Below are 17,362 nucleotides of genomic sequence, written 5' to 3' on the forward strand. Positions count from 1 at the left end.
AATATCACTGGTACTGTGTGTGACTGCTGGGGGAGGCAGTCGTAAATATCACTGGTACTGTGTGTGACTGCTGGGGGAGGCATCGTAAATATCACTGGTACTGTGTGTGACTGCTGGGGGAGGCAGTGTAAATATCACTGGTACTGTGTGTGACTGCTGGGGGAGGCAGTGTAAATATCACTGGTACTGTGTGTGACTGCTGGGGGAGGCAGTGTAAATATCACTGGTACTGTGTGTGACTGCTGGGGGAGGCAGTGTAAATATCACTGGTACTGTGTGTGACTGCTGGGGGAGGCAGTGTAAATATCACTGGTACTGTGTGTGACTGCTGGGGGAGGCATCGTAAATATCACTGGTACTGTGTGTGACTGCTGGGGGAGGCAGTGTAAATATCACTGGTACTGTGTGTGACTGCTGGGGGAGGCGTCGTAAATATCACTGGTACTGTGTGTGACTGCTGGGGGAGGCAGTGTAAATATCACTGGTACTGTGTGTGACTGCTGGGGGAGGCAGTGTAAATATCACTGGTACTGTGTGTGACTGCTGGGGGAGGCAGTGTAAATATCACTGGTACTGTGTGTGACTGCTGGGGGAGGCAGTGTAAATATCACTGGTACTGTGTGTGACTGCTGGGGGAGGCAGTGTAAATATCACTGGTACTGTGTGTGACTGCTGGGGGAGGCAGTGTAAATATCACTGGTACTGTGTGTGACTGCTGGGGGAGGCAGTGTAAATATCACTGGTACTGTGTGTGACTGCTGGGGGAGGCAGTGTAAATATCACTGGTACTGTGTGTGACTGCTGGGGGAGGCAGTGTAAATATCACTGGTACTGTGTGTGACTGCTGGGGGAGGCAGTGTAAATATCACTGGTACTGTGTGTGACTGCTGGGGGAGGCAGTGTAAATATCACTGGTACTGTGTGTGACTGCTGGGGGAGGCAGTGTAAATATCACTGGTACTGTGTGTGACTGCTGGGGGAGGCAGTGTAAATATCACTGGTACTGTGTGTGACTGCTGGGGGAGGCAGTGTAAATATCACTGGTACTGTGTGTGACTGCTGGGGGAGGCAGTGTAAATATCACTGGTACTGTGTGTGACTGCTGGGGGAGGCAGTGTAAATATCACTGGTACTGTGTGTGACTGCTGGGGGAGGCAGTGTAAATATCACTGGTACTGTGTGTGACTGCTGGGGGAGGCAGTGTAAATATCACTGGTACTGTGTGTGACTGCTGGGGGAGGCAGTGTAAATATCACTGGTACTGTGTGTGACTGCTGGGGGAGGCAGTGTAAATATCACTGGTACTGTGTGTGACTGCTGGGGGAGGCAGTGTAAATATCACTGGTACTGTGTGTGACTGCTGGGGGAGGCAGTGTAAATATCACTGGTACTGTGTGTGACTGCTGGGGGAGGCAGTGTAAATATCACTGGTACTGTGTGTGACTGCTGGGGGAGGCAGTGTAAATATCACTGGTACTGTGTGTGACTGCTGGGGGAGGCAGTGTAAATATCACTGGTACTGTGTGTGACTGCTGGGGGAGGCAGTGTAAATATCACTGGTACTGTGTGTGACTGCTGGGGGAGGCAGTGTAAATATCACTGGTACTGTGTGTGACTGCTGGGGGAGGCAGTGTAAATATCACTGGTACTGTGTGTGACTGCTGGGGGAGGCAGTGTAAATATCACTGGTACTGTGTGTGACTGCTGGGGGAGGCAGTGTAAATATCACTGGTACTGTGTGTGACTGCTGGGGGAGGCAGTGTAAATATCACTGGTACTGTGTGTGACTGCTGGGGAGGCAGTGTAAATATCACTGGTACTGTGTGTGACTGCTGGGGGAGGCAGTGTAAATATCACTGGTACTGTGTGTGACTGCTGGGGGAGGCAGTGTAAATATCACTGGTACTGTGTGTGACTGCTGGGGGAGGCAGTGTAATATCACTGGTACTGTGTGTGACTGCTGGGGGAGGCAGTCGTAAATATCACTGGTACTGTGTGTGACTGCTGGGGGAGGCAGTGTAAATATCACTGGTACTGTGTGTGACTGCTGGGGGAGGCAGTCGTAAATATCACTGGTACTGTGTGTGACTGCTGGGGGAGGCAGTGTAAATATCACTGGTACTGTGTGTGACTGCTGGGGGAGGCAGTGTAAATATCACTGGTACTGTGTGTGACTGCTGGGGGAGGCAGTGTAAATATCACTGGTACTGTGTGTGACTGCTGGGGGAGGCAGTGTAAATATCACTGGTACTGTGTGTGACTGCTGGGGGAGGCAGTGTAAATATCACTGGTACTGTGTGTGACTGCTGGGGGAGGGCAGTGTAAATATCACTGGTACTGTGTGTGACTGCTGGGGGAGGCAGTGTAAATATCACTGGTACTGTGTGTGACTGCTGGGGGAGGCAGTGTAAATATCACTGGTACTGTGTGTGACTGCTGGGGGAGGCAGTGTAAATATCACTGGTACTGTGTGTGACTGCTGGGGGAGGCAGTGTAAATATCACTGGTACTGTGTGTGACTGCTGGGGGAGGCAGTGTAAATATCACTGGTACTGTGTGTGACTGCTGGGGGAGGCAGTGTAAATATCACTGGTACTGTGTGTGACTGCTGGGGGAGGCAGTGTAAATATCACTGGTACTGTGTGTGACTGCTGGGGGAGGCAGTGTAAATATCACTGGTACTGTGTGTGACTGCTGGGGGAGGCAGTGTAAATATCACTGGTACTGTGTGTGACTGCTGGGGGAGGCAGTGTAATATCACTGGTACTGTGTGTGACTGCTGGGGAGGCGTGTAAATATCACTGGTACTGTGTGTGACTGCTGGGGGAGGCGGTGTAAATATCACTGGTACTGTGTGTGACTGCTGGGGGAGGCGGTGTAAATATCACTGGTACTGTGTGTGACTGCTGGGGGAGGCGGTGTAAATATCACTGGTACTGTGTGTGACTGCTGGGGGAGGCAGTGTAAATATCACTGGTACTGTGTGTGACTGCTGGGGGAGGCAGTGTAAATATCACTGGTACTGTGTGTGACTGCTGGGGAGGCAGTGTAAATATCACTGGTACTGTGTGTGACTGCTGGGGGAGGCAGTGTAAATATCACTGGTACTGTGTGTGACTGCTGGGGGAGGCAGTGTAAATATCACTGGTACTGTGTGTGACTGCTGGGGGAGGCAGTGTAAATATCACTGGTACTGTGTGTGACTGCTGGGGGAGGCAGTGTAAATATCACTGGTACTGTGTGTGACTGCTGGGGGAGGCAGTGTAAATATCACTGGTACTGTGTGTGACTGCTGGGGGAGGGCAGTGTAAATATCACTGGTACTGTGTGTGACTGCTGGGGAGGCAGTGTAAATATCACTGGTACTGTGTGTGACTGCTGGGGGAGGCAGTGTAAATATCACTGGTACTGTGTGTGACTGCTGGGGGAGGCAGTGTAAATATCACTGGTACTGTGTGTGACTGCTGGGGGAGGCGTCGTAAATATCACTGGTACTGTGTGTGACTGCTGGGGGAGGCAGTGTAAATATCACTGGTACTGTGTGTGACTGCTGGGGGAGGGCAGTGTAAATATCACTGGTGCTGTGTGTGACTGCTGGGGGAGGCAGTGTAAATATCACTGGTGCTGTGTGTGACTGCTGGGGAGGATGTAAATATCACTGGTACTGTGTGTGACTGCTGGGGGAGGCAGTGTAAATATCACTGGTACTGTGTGTGACTGCTGGGGGAGGCAGTGTAAATATCACTGGTACTGTGTGTGACTGCTGGGGGAGGCAGTGTAAATATCACTGGTACTGTGTGTGACTGCTGGGGGAGGCAGTGTAAATATCACTGGTACTGTGTGTGACTGCTGAGGGGAGGCAGTGTAAATATCACTGGTACTGTGTGTGACTGCTGGGGGAGGCAGTGTAAATATCACTGGTACTGTGTGTGACTGCTGGGGGAGGCGGTGTAAATATCACTGGTACTGTGTGTGACTGCTGGGGGAGGCGGTGTAAATATCACTGGTACTGTGTGTGACTGCTGGGGGAGGCGGTGTAAATATCACTGGTACTGTGTGTGACTGCTGGGGGAGGCAGTGTAAATATCACTGGTACTGTGTGTGACTGCTGGGGGAGGCAGTGTAAATATCACTGGTACTGTGTGTGACTGCTGGGGGAGGCAGTGTAATATCACTGGTACTGTGTGTGACTGCTGGGGGAGGCATCGTAATATCACTGGTACTGTGTGTGACTGCTGGGGGAGGCAGTGTAATATCACTGGTACTGTGTGTGACTGCTGGGGGAGGCATCGTAATATCACTGGTACTGTGTGTGACTGCTGGGGGAGGCGTGTAAATATCACTGGTACTGTGTGTGACTGCTGGGGGAGGCGGTGTAAATATCACTGGTACTGTGTGTGACTGCTGGGGGAGGCAGTGTAATATCACTGGTACTGTGTGTGACTGCTGGGGGAGGCAGTGTAAATATCACTGGTACTGTGTGTGACTGCTGGGGGAGGCAGTGTAAATATCACTGGTACTGTGTGTGACTGCTGGGGGAGGCAGTGTAATATCACTGGTACTGTGTGTGACTGCTGGGGAGGCAGTGTAAATATCACTGGTACTGTGTGTGACTGCTGGGGGAGGCAGTGTAAATATCACTGGTACTGTGTGTGACTGCTGGGGGAGGCATCGTAAATATCACTGGTACTGTGTGTGACTGCTGGGGGAGGCATCGTAAATATCACTGGTACTGTGTGTGACTGCTGGGGGAGGCATCGAAAATATCACTGGTACTGTGTGTGACTGCTGGGGGAGGCATCGTAAATATCACTGGTACTGTGTGTGACTGCTGGGGGAGGCAGTGTAAATATCACCGGTACTGTGTGTGACTGCTGGGGGAGGCGTCGTAAATATCACTGGTACTGTGTGTGACTGCTGGGGGAGGCAGTGTAAATATCACTGGTACTGTGTGTGACTGCTGGGGGAGGCATTGTAAATATCACTGGTACTGTGTGTGACTGCTGGGGGAGGCATCGTAAATATCACTGGTTCTGTGTGTGACTGCTGGGGGAGGCAGTGTAAATATCACTGGTACTGTGTGTGACTGCTGGGGGAGGCATTGTAAATATCACTGGTACTGTGTGTGACTGCTGGGGGAGGCAGTGTAAATATCACTGGTACTGTGTGTGACTGCTGGGGGAGGCATTGTTAAATATCACTGGTACTGTGTGTGACTGCTGGGGGAGGCAGTGTAAATATCACTGGTACTGTGTGTGACTGCTGGGGGAGGCATCGTAAATATCACTGGTACTGTGTGTGACTGCTGGGGAGGCATTGTAAATATCACTGGTACTGTGTGTGACTGCTGGGGGAGGCATTGTAAATATCACTGGTACTGTGTGTGACTGCTGGGGAGGCAGTGTAAATATCACTGGTACTGTGTGTGACTGCTGGGGGAGGCATCGTAAATATCACTGGTACTGTGTGTGACTGCTGGGGGAGGCAGTGTAAATATCACTGGTACTGTGTGTGACTGCTGGGGGAGGCAGTGTAAATATCACTGGTACTGTGTGTGATTGCTGGGGGAGGCATTGTAAATATCACTGGTACTGTGTGTGACTGCTGGGGGAGGCATCGTAAATATCACTGGTACTGTGTGTGACTGCTGGGGGAGGCAGTGTAAATATCACTGGTACTGTGTGTGACTGCTGGGGGAGGCAGTGTAAATATCACTGGTACTGTGTGTGACTGCTGGGGGAGGCAGTGTAAATATCACTGGTACTGTGTGTGACTGCTGGGGGAGGCATCGTAAATATCACTGGTACTGTGTGTGACTGCTGGGGGAGGCAGTGTAAATATCACTGGTACTGTGTGTGACTGCTGGGGAGGCAGTGTAAATATCACTGGTACTGTGTGTGACTGCTGGGGGAGGCGGTGTAAATATCACTGGTACTGTGTGTGACTGCTGGGGGAGGCGTCGTAAATATCACTGGTACTGTGTGTGACTGCTGGGGGAGGCAGTGTAAATATCACTGATACTGTGTGTGACTGCTGGGGGAGGCAGTGTAAATATCACTGGTACTGTGTGTGACTGCTGGGGGAGGCAGTGTAAATATCACTGGTACTGTGTGTGACTGCTGGGGGAGGCAGTGTAAATATCACTGGTACTGTGTGTGACTGCTGGGGGAGGCAGTGTAAATATCACTGGTACTGTGTGTGACTGCTGGGGGAGGCAGTGTAAATATCACTGGTACTGTGTGTGACTGCTGGGGGAGGCATCGTAATATCACTGGTACTGTGTGTGACTGCTGGGGGAGGCATCGTAATATCACTGGTACTGTGTGTGACTGCTGGGGGAGGCAGTGTAAATATCACTGGTACTGTGTGTGACTGCTGGGGGAGGCATCGTAAATATCACTGGTACTGTGTGTGACTGCTGGGGGAGGCAGTGTAAATATCACTGGTACTGTGTGTGACTGCTGGGGGAGGCAGTGTAAATATCACTGGTACTGTGTGTGACTGCTGGGGGAGGCGTCGTAAATATCACTGGTAATGTGTGTGACTGCTGGGGGAGGCAGTGTAAATATCACTGGTACTGTGTGTGACTGCTGGGGGAGGCAGTGTAAATATCACTGGTACTGTGTGTGACTGCTGGGGGAGGCAGTGTAAATATCACTGGTACTGTGTGTGACTGCTGGGGGGGGCAGTGTAAATATCACTGGTACTGTGTGTGACTGCTGGGGGAGGCAGTGTAAATATCACTGGTACTGTGTGTGACTGCTGGGGGAGGCAGTGTAAATATCACTGGTACTGTGTGTGACTGCTGGGGGAGGCATCGTAATATCACTGGTACTGTGTGTGACTGCTGGGGGAGGCATCGTAAATATCACTGGTACTGTGTGTGACTGCTGGGGGAGGCAGTGTAAATATCACTGGTACTGTGTGTGACTGCTGGGGGAGGCAGTGTAAATATCACTGGTACTGTGTGTGACTGCTGGGGGAGGCATCGTAAATATCACTGGTACTGTGTGTGACTGCTGGGGGAGGCAGTGTAAATATCACTGGTACTGTGTGTGACTGCTGGGGGAGGCAGTGTAAATATCACTGGTACTGTGTGTGACTGCTGGGGGAGGCAGTGTAAATATCACTGGTACTGTGTGTGACTGCTGGGGGAGGCAGTGTAAATATCACTGGTACTGTGTGTGACTGCTGGGGGAGGCAGTGTAAATATCACTGGTACTGTGTGTGACTGCTGGGGGAGGCATCGTAAATATCACTGGTACTGTGTGTGACTGCTGGGGGAGGCAGTCGTAAATATCACTGGTACTGTGTGTGACTGCTGGGGGAGGCAGTGTAAATATCACTGGTACTGTGTGTGACTGCTGGGGGAGGCAGTGTAAATATCACTGGTACTGTGTGTGACTGCTGGGGGAGGCAGTGTAAATATCACTGGTACTGTGTGTGACTGCTGGGGGAGGCAGTGTAAATATCACTGGTACTGTGTGTGACTGCTGGGGGAGGCAGTGTAAATATCACTGGTACTGTGTGTGACTGCTGGGGGAGGCAGTGTAATATCACTGGTACTGTGTGTGACTGCTGGGGAGGCAGTGTAAATATCACTGGTACTGTGTGTGACTGCTGGGGGAGGCAGTGTAAATATCACTGGTACTGTGTGTGACTGCTGGGGGAGGCAGTGTAAATATCACTGGTACTGTGTGTGACTGCTGGGGGAGGCATCGTAAATATCACTGGTACTGTGTGTGACTGCTGGGGGAGGCAGTGTAAATATCACTGGTACTGTGTGTGACTGCTGGGGGAGGCGTCGTAAATATCACTGGTACTGTGTGTGACTGCTGGGGGAGGCAGTGTAAATATCACTGGTACTGTGTGTGACTGCTGGGGGAGGCACTGTAAATATCACTGGTACTGTGTGTGACTGCTGGGGGAGGCAGTGTAAATATCACTGGTACTGTGTGTGGCTGCTGGGGGAGGCAGTGTAAATATCACTGGTACTGTGTGTGACTGCTGGGGGAGGCAGTGTAAATATCACTGGTACTGTGTGTGACTGCTGGGGGAGGCGGTGTAAATATCACTGGTACTGTGTGTGACTGCTGGGGGAGGCGGTGTAAATATCACTGGTACTGTGTGTGACTGCTGGGGGAGGCAGTGTAAATATCACTGGTACTGTGTGTGACTGCTGGGGGAGGCGTCGTAAATATCACTGGTACTGTGTGTGACTGCTGGGGGAGGCAGTGTAAATATCACTGGTACTGTGTGTGACTGCTGGGGGAGGCAGTGTAAATATCACTGGTACTGTGTGTGACTGCTGAGGGAGGCAGTGTAAATATCACTGGTACTGTGTGTGACTGCTGGGGGAGGCAGTGTAAATATCACTGGTACTGTGTGTGACTGCTGGGGGAGGCAGTGTAAATATCACTGGTACTGTGTGTGACTGCTGGGGGAGGCATCGTAAATATCACTGGTACTGTGTGTGACTGCTGGGGGAGGCGGTGTAAATATCACTGGTACTGTGTGTGACTGCTGGGGGAGGCAGTGTAAATATCACTGGTACTGTGTGTGACTGCTGGGGGAGGCATCGTAAATATCACTGGTACTGTGTGTGACTGCTGGGGGAGGCAGTGTAAATATCACTGGTACTGTGTGTGACTGCTGGGGGAGGCAGTGTAAATATCACTGGTACTGTGTGTGACTGCTGGGGGAGGCAGTGTAAATATCACTGGTACTGTGTGTGACTGCTGGGGGAGGCAGTGTAAATATCACTGGTACTGTGTGTGACTGCTGGGGGAGGCAGTGTAAATATCACTGGTACTGTGTGTGACTGCTGGGGAGGCAGTGTAAATATCACTGGTACTGTGTGTGACTGCTGGGGGAGGCAGTGTAAATATCACTGGTACTGTGTGTGACTGCTGGGGGAGGCAGTGTAAATATCACTGGTACTGTGTGTGACTGCTGGGGGAGGCATCGTAATATCACTGGTACTGTGTGTGACTGCTGGGGGAGGCAGGTGTAAATATCACTGGTACTGTGTGTGACTGCTGGGGGGAGGCAGTGTAAATATCACTGGTACTGTGTGTGACTGCTGGGGGAGGCAGTGTAAATATCACTGGTACTGTGTGTGACTGCTGGGGGAGGCAGTGTAATATCACTGGTACTGTGTGTGACTGCTGGGGGAGGCGGTGTAAATATCACTGATACTGTGTGTGACTGCTGGGGGAGGCAGTGTAAATATCACTGGTACTGTGTGTGACTGCTGGGGGAGGCAGTGTAAATATCACTGGTACTGTGTGTGACTGCTGGGGGGGGCAGTGTAAATATCACTGGTACTGTGTGTGACTGCTGGGGGAGGCAGTGTAAATATAACTGGTACTGTGTGTGACTGCTGGGGGAGGCATCGTACATATCACTGGTACTGTGTGTGACTGCTGGGGGAGGCAGTGTAAATATCACTGGTACTGTGTGTGACTGCTGGGGGAGGCAGTGTAAATATCACTGGTACTGTGTGTGGACTGCTGGGGGAGGCAGAGTAAATATCACTGGTAATGTGTGTGACTGCTGGGGGAGGCAGCGTAAATATCACTGGTACTGTGTGTGACTGCTGGGGGAGGCAGTGTAAATATCACTGGTAATGTGTGTGACTGCTGGGGGAGGCAGTGTAAATATCACTGGTACTGTGTGTGACTGCTGGGGGAGGCAGTGTAAATATCACTGGTACTGTGTGTGACTGCTGGGGGAGGCAGTGTAAATATCACTGGTACTGTGTGTGACTGCTGGGGGAGGCAGTGTAAATATCACTGGTACTGTGTGTGACTGCTGGGGGAGCAGTGTAAATATCACTGGTACTGTGTGTGACTGCTGGGGGAGGCATCGTAATATCACTGGTACTGTGTGTGACTGCTGGGGGAGGCAGTGTAAATATCACTGGTACTGTGTGTGACTGCTGGGGGAGGCAGTGTAAATATCACTGGTACTGTGTGTGACTGCTGGGGGAGGCAGTGTAAATATCACTGGTACTGTGTGTGACTGCTGGGGGAGGCGGTGTAAATATCACTGGTACTGTGTGTGACTGCTGGGGGAGGCAGTGTAAATATCACTGGTACTGTGTGTGACTGCTGGGGGAGGCAGTGTAAATATCACTGGTACTGTGTGTGACTGCTGGGGGAGGCAGTGTAAATATCACTGGTACTGTGTGTGACTGCTGGGGGAGGCAGTGTAAATATCACTGGTACTGTGTGTGACTGCTGGGGGAGGCAGTGTAAATATCACTGGTACTGTGTGTGACTGCTGGGGGAGGCAGTGTAAATATCACTGGTACTGTGTGTGACTGCTGGGGGAGGCAGTGTAAATATCACTGGTACTGTGTGTGACTGCTGGGGGAGGCATCGTACATATCACTGGTACTGTGTGTGACTGCTGGGGGAGGCAGTGTAAATATCACTGGTACTGTGTGTGACTGCTGGGGGAGGCAGTGTAAATATCACTGGTACTGTGTGTGACTGCTGGGGGAGGCAGAGTAAATATCACTGGTAATGTGTGTGACTGCTGGGGGAGGCAGTGTAAATATCACTGGTACTGTGTGTGATTGTTGGGGGAGGCAGTGTAAATATCACTGGTACTGTGTGTGACTGCTGGGGGAGGCAGAGTAAATATCACTGGTACTGTGTGTGACTGCTGGGGGAGGCAGTGTAAATATCACTGGTACTGTGTGTGACTGCTGGGGGAGGCAGTGTAAATATCACTGGTACTGTGTGTGACTGCTGGGGGAGGCAGTGTAAATATCACTGGTACTGTGTGTGACTGCTGGGGGAGGCAGTGTAAATATCACTGGTACTGTGTGTGACTGCTGGGGGAGGCAGTGTAAATATCACTGGTACTGTGTGTGACTGCTGGGGGAGGCAGTGTAATATCACTGGTACTGTGTGTGACTGCTGGGGGAGGCGGTGTAAATATCACTGGTACTGTGTGTGACTGCTGGGGGAGGCAGTGTAAATATCACTGGTACTGTGTGTGACTGCTGGGGGAGGCAGTGTAAATATCACTGGTACTGTGTGTGACTGCTGGGGGAGGCAGTGTAAATATCACTGGTACTGTGTGTGACTGCTGGGGGAGGCAGTGTAAATATCACTGGTACTGTGTGTGACTGCTGGGGGAGGCAGTGTAAATATCACTGGTACTGTGTGTGGCTGCTGGGGGAGGCAGTGTAAATATCACTGGTACTGTGTGTGACTGCTGGGGGAGGCAGTGTAAATATCACTGGTACTGTGTGTGACTGCTGGGGGAGGCAGTGTAAATATCACTGGTACTGTGTGTGACTGCTGGGGGAGGCAGAGTAAATATCACTGGTACTGTGTGTGACTGCTGGGGGAGGCAGTGTAAATATCACTGGTACTGTGTGTGGCTGCTGGGGGAGGCGTCGTAATATCACTGGTACTGTGTGTGACTGCTGGGGGAGGCAGTGTAAATATCACTGGTACTGTGTGTGACTGCTGGGGGAGGCAGTGTAAATATCACTGGTACTGTGTGTGACTGCTGGGGGAGGCAGTGTAAATATCACTGGTACTGTGTGTGACTGCTGGGGGAGGCAGCGTAAATATCACTGGTACTGTGTGTGACTGCTGGGGGAGGCGTCGTAAATATCACTGGTACTGTGTGTGACTGCTGGGGGAGGCAGTGTAAATATCACTGGTACTGTGTGTGACTGCTGGGGGAGGCAGTGTAATATCACTGGTACTGTGTGTGACTGCTGGGGGAGGCGGTGTAAATATCACTGGTACTGTGTGTGACTGCTGGGGGAGGCAGTGTAAATATCACTGGTACTGTGTGTGACTGCTGGGGGAGGCAGTGTAAATATCACTGGTACTGTGTGTGGCTGCTGGGGGAGGCAGTGTAAATATCACTGGTACTGTGTGTGACTGCTGGGGGAGGCAGTGTAAATATCACTGGTACTGTGTGTGACTGCTGGGGGAGGCAGTGTAAATATCACTGGTACTGTGTGTGACTGCTGGGGGAGGCAGAGTAAATATCACTGGTACTGTGTGTGACTGCTGGGGGAGGCAGTGTAAATATCACTGGTACTGTGTGTGACTGCTGGGGGAGGCAGTGTAAATATCACTGGTACTGTGTGTGACTGCTGGGGGAGGCATCGTAATATCACTGGTACTGTGTGTGACTGCTGGGGGAGGCAGTGTAAATATCACTGGTACTGTGTGTGACTGCTGGGGGAGGCAGTGTAAATATCACTGGTACTGTGTGTGACTGCTGGGGGAGGCAGTGTAAATATCACTGGTACTGTGTGTGACTGCTGGGGGAGGCAGTGTAAATATCACTGGTACTGTGTGTGACTGCTGGGGGAGGCAGTGTAAATATCACTGGTACTGTGTGTGACTGCTGGGGGAAGCAGTGTAAATATCACTGGTACTGTGTGTGACTGCTGGGGGGGGCAGTGTAAATATCACTGGTACTGTGTGTGACTGCTGAGGGAGGCAGTGTAAATATCACTGGTACTGTGTGTGACTGCTGGGGGAGGCAGTGTAAATATCACTGGTACTGTGTGTGACTGCTGGGGGAGGCAGTGTAAATATCACTGGTACTGTGCGTGACTGCTGGGGGAGGCAGTGTAAATATCACTGGTACTGTGTGTGACTGCTGGGGAGGCAGTGTAAATATCACTGGTACTGTGTGTGACTGCTGGGGGAGGCAGTGTAAATATCACTGGTACTGTGTGTGACTGCTGGGGGAGGCAGTGTAAATATCACTGGTACTGTGTGTGATTGTTGGGGGAGGCAGTGTAAATATCACTGGTACTGTGTGTGACAGCTGGGGGAGGCATCGTAAATATCACTGGTACTGTGTGTGACTGCTGGGGGAGGCAGTGTAAATATCACTGGTACTGTGTGTGACTGCTGGGGGAGGCATCGTAATATCACTGGTACTGTGTGTGACTGCTGGGGGAGGCAGTGTAAATATCACTGGTACTGTGTGTGACAGCTGGGGGAGGCATCGTAAATATCACTGGTACTGTGTGTGACTGCTGGGGGAGGCAGTGTAAATATCACTGGTACTGTGTGTGACTGCTGGGGGAGGCATCGTAAATATCACTGGTACTGTGTGTGACTGCTGGGGGAGGCATCGTAAATATCACTGGTACTGTGTGTGACTGCTGGGGGAGGCAGTGTAAATATCACTGGTACTGTGTGTGACTGCTGGGGGAGGCATCGTAATATCACTGGTACTGTGTGTTACTGCTGGGGGAGGCAGTGTAAATATCACTGATACTGTGTGTGACTGCTGGGGGAGGCAGTGTAAATATCACTGGTACTGTGTGTGACTGCTGGGGGAGGCAGTGTAAATATCACTGGTACTGTGTGTGACTGCTGGGGAGGCAGTGTAAATATCACTGGTACTGTGTGTGACTGCTGGGGGAGGCAGTGTAAATATCACTGGTACTGTGTGTGACAGCTGGGGGAGGCATCGTAATATCACTGGTACTGTGTGTGACTGCTGGGGGAGGCAGTGTAAATATCACTGGTACTGTGTGTGACTGCTGGGGGAGGCAGCGTAAATATCACTGGTACTGTGTGTGACTGCTGGGGGAGGCATCGTAAATATCACTGGTACTGTGTGTGACTGCTGGGGGAGGCAGCGTAAATATCACTGGTACTGTGTGTGACTGCTGGGGGAGGCAGTGTAAATATCACTGGTACTGTGTGTGACTGCTGGGGGAGGCAGTGTAAATATCACTGGTACTGTGTGTGACTGCTGGGGGAGGCAGTGTAAATATCACTGGTACTGTGTGTGACTGCTGGGGGAGGCAGTGTAAATATCACTGGTACTGTGTGTGACTGCTGGGGGAGGCATCGTACATATCACTGGTACTGTGTGTGACTGCTGGGGGAGGCAGTGTAAATATCACTGGTACTGTGTGTGACTGCTGGGGGAGGCAGTGTAAATATCACTGGTACTGTGTGTGACTGCTGGGGGAGGCAGTGTAAATATCACTGGTACTGTGTGTGACTGCTGGGGGAGGCAGTGTAAATATCACTGGTACTGTGTGTGACTGCTGGGGGAGGCAGTGTAAATATCACTGGTACTGTGTGTGACTGCTGGGGGAGGCAGTGTAAATATCACTGGTACTGTGTGTGACTGCTGGGGGAGGCATCGTAAATATCACTGGTACTGTGTGTGACTGCTGGGGGAGGCATCATAATATCACTGGTACTGTGTGTGACTGCTGGGGGAGGCAGTGTAAATATCACTGGTACTGTGTGTGACTGCTGGGGGAGGCAGTGTAATATCACTGGTACTGTGTGTGACTGCTGGGGGAGGCAGTGTAAATATCACTGGTACTGTGTGTGACTGCTGGGGAGGCAGTGTAAATATCACTGGTACTGTGTGTGATTGTTGGGGGAGGCAGTGTAAATATCACTGGTACTGTGTGTGACTGCTGGGGAGGCAGTGTAAATATCACTGGTACTGTGTGTGACTGCTGGGGGAGGCAGTGTAAATATCACTGGTACTGTGTGTGACTGCTGGGGGAGGCATCGTAAATATCACTGGTACTGTGTGTGACTGCTGGGGAGGCAGTGTAAATATCACTGGTACTGTGTGTGACTGCTGGGGGAGGCAGTGTAAATATCACTGGTACTGTGTGTGACTGCTGGGGGAGGCAGTGTAAATATCACTGGTACTGTGTGTGACTGCTGGGGGAGGCAGTGTAAATATCACTGGTACTGTGTGTGACTGCTGGGGGAGGCATCGTAAATATCACTGGTACTGTGTGTGACTGCTGGGGGAGGCAGTGTAAATATCACTGGTACTGTGTGTGACTGCTGGGGGAGGCAGTGTAAATATCACTGGTACTGTGTGTGACTGCTGGGGGAGGCAGTGTAAATATCACTGGTACTGTGTGTGACTGCTGGGGGAGGCAGTGTAAATATCACTGGTACTGTGTGTGACTGCTGGGGGAGGCATCGTAAATATCACTGGTACTGTGTGTGACTGCTGGGGGAGGCAGTGTAAATATCACTGGTACTGTGTGTGACTGCTGGGGGAGGCAGTGTAAATATCACTGGTACTGTGTGTGACTGCTGGGGGAGGCGGTGTAAATATCACTGGTACTGTGTGTGACTGCTGGGGGAGGCAGTGTAAATATCACTGGTACTGTGTGTGACTGCTGGGGGAGGCAGTGTAAATATCACTGGTACTGTGTGTGACTGCTGGGGGAGGCATCGTAAATATCACTGGTACTGTGTGTGACTGCTGGGGGAGGCAGTGTAAATATCACTGGTACTGTGTGTGACTGCTGGGGAGGCAGTGTAAATATCACTGGTACTGTGTGTGGCTGCTGGGGGAGGCAGTGTAAATATCACTGGTACTGTGTGTGACTGCTGGGGGAGGCAGTGTAAATATCACTGGTACTGTGTGTGACTGCTGGGGGAGGCAGTGTAAATATCACTGGTACTGTGTGTGACTGCTGGGGGAGGCAGTGTAAATATCACTGGTACTGTGTGTGACTGCTGGGGGAGGCAGTGTAAATATCACTGGTACTGTGTGTGACTGCTGGGGGAGGCAGTGTAGATATCACTGGTACTGTGTGTGACTGCTGGGGGAGGCGGTGTAAATATCACTGGTACTGTGTGTGACTGCTGGGGGAGGCATCGTAAATATCACTGGTACTGTGTGTGACTGCTGGGGGAGGCGGTGTAAATATCACTGGTACTGTGTGTGACTGCTGGGGGAGGCAGTGTAAATATCACTGGTACTGTGTGTGACTGCTGGGGGAGGCATCGTAAATATCACTGGTACTGTGTGTGACTGCTGGGGGAGGCACTGTAAATATCACTGGTACTGTGTGTGACTGCTGGGGGAGGCAGTGTAAATATCACTGGTACTGTGTGTGACTGCTGGGGGAGGCAGTGTAAATATCACTGGTACTGTGTGTGACTGCTGGGGGAGGCAGTGTAAATATCACTGGTACTGTGTGTGACTGCTGGGGGAGGCAGTGTAAATATCACTGGTACTGTGTGTGACTGCTGGGGGAGGCAGTGTAAATATCACTGGTACTGTGTGTGACTGCTGGGGGAGGCATCGTAAATATCACTGGTACTGTGTGTGACTGCTGGGGGAGGCATCGTAAATATCACTGGTACTGTGTGTGACTGCTGGGGGAGGCAGTGTAAATATCACTGGTACTGTGTGTGACTGCTGGGGGAGGCAGTGTAAATAACCATGGTACTGTGTGTGACTGCTGGGGGAGGCAGTGTAAATATCACTGGTACTGTGTGTGACTGCTGGGGGAGGCAGTGTAAATATCACTGGTACTGTGTGTGACTGCTGGGGGAGGCATCGTAAATATCACTGGTACTGTGTGTGACTGCTGGGGGAGGCAGTGTAAATATCACTGGTACTGTGTGTGACTGCTGGGGGAGGCAGTGTAAATATCACTGGTACTGTGTGTGACTGCTGGGGGAGGCAGTGTAAATATCACTGGTACTGTGTGTGACTGCTGGGGGAGGCAGTGTAAATATCACTGGTACTGTGCGTGACTGCTGGGGGAGGCAGTGTAAATATCACTGATACTGTGTGTGACTGCTGGGGGAGGCAGTGTAAATATCACTGGTACTGTGTGTGACTGCTGGGGGAGGCAGTGTAATATCACTGGTACTGTGTGTGACTGCTGGGGGAGGCAGTGTAAATATCACTGGTACTGTGTGTGACTGCTGGGGGAGGCAGTGTAAATATCACTGATACTGTGTGTGACTGCTGGGGGAGGCAGTGTAAATATCACTGGTACTGTGTGTGACTGCTGGGGAGGCAGTGTAAATATCACTGGTACTGTGTGTGACTGCTGAGGGAGGCAGTGTAAATATCACTGGTACTGTGTGTGACTGCTGGGGGAGGCAGTGTAAATATCACTGGTACTGTGTGTGACTGCTGGGGGAGGCATCGTAAATATCACTGGTACTGTGTGTGACTGCTGGGGGAGGCATCGTAATATCACTGGTACTGTGTGTGACTGCTGGGGGAGGCAGTGTAAATATCACTGGTACTGTGTGTGACTGCTGGGGGAGGCAGTGTAAATATCACTGGTACTGTGTGTGACTGCTGGGGGAGGCAGTGTAAATATCACTGGTACTGTGTGTGACTGCTGGGGGAGGCAGTGTAAATATCACTGATACTGTGTGTGACTGCTGGGGGAGGCAGTGTAAATATCACTGATACTGTGTGTGACTGCTGGGGGAGGCAGTGTAAATATCACTGGTACTGTGTGTGACTGCTGGGGGAGGCATCGTATAGATCTATATAGACAAAAAAAAACCGGGGCACTCAGGAAACCCTTCAAAAAATTATAGAAGACAACGAA

The sequence above is a fragment of the Ascaphus truei genome, chromosome 3 (assembly GCF_040206685.1).
Source record: "Ascaphus truei isolate aAscTru1 chromosome 3, aAscTru1.hap1, whole genome shotgun sequence".
Classification (NCBI taxonomy): domain Eukaryota; kingdom Metazoa; phylum Chordata; class Amphibia; order Anura; family Ascaphidae; genus Ascaphus; species Ascaphus truei.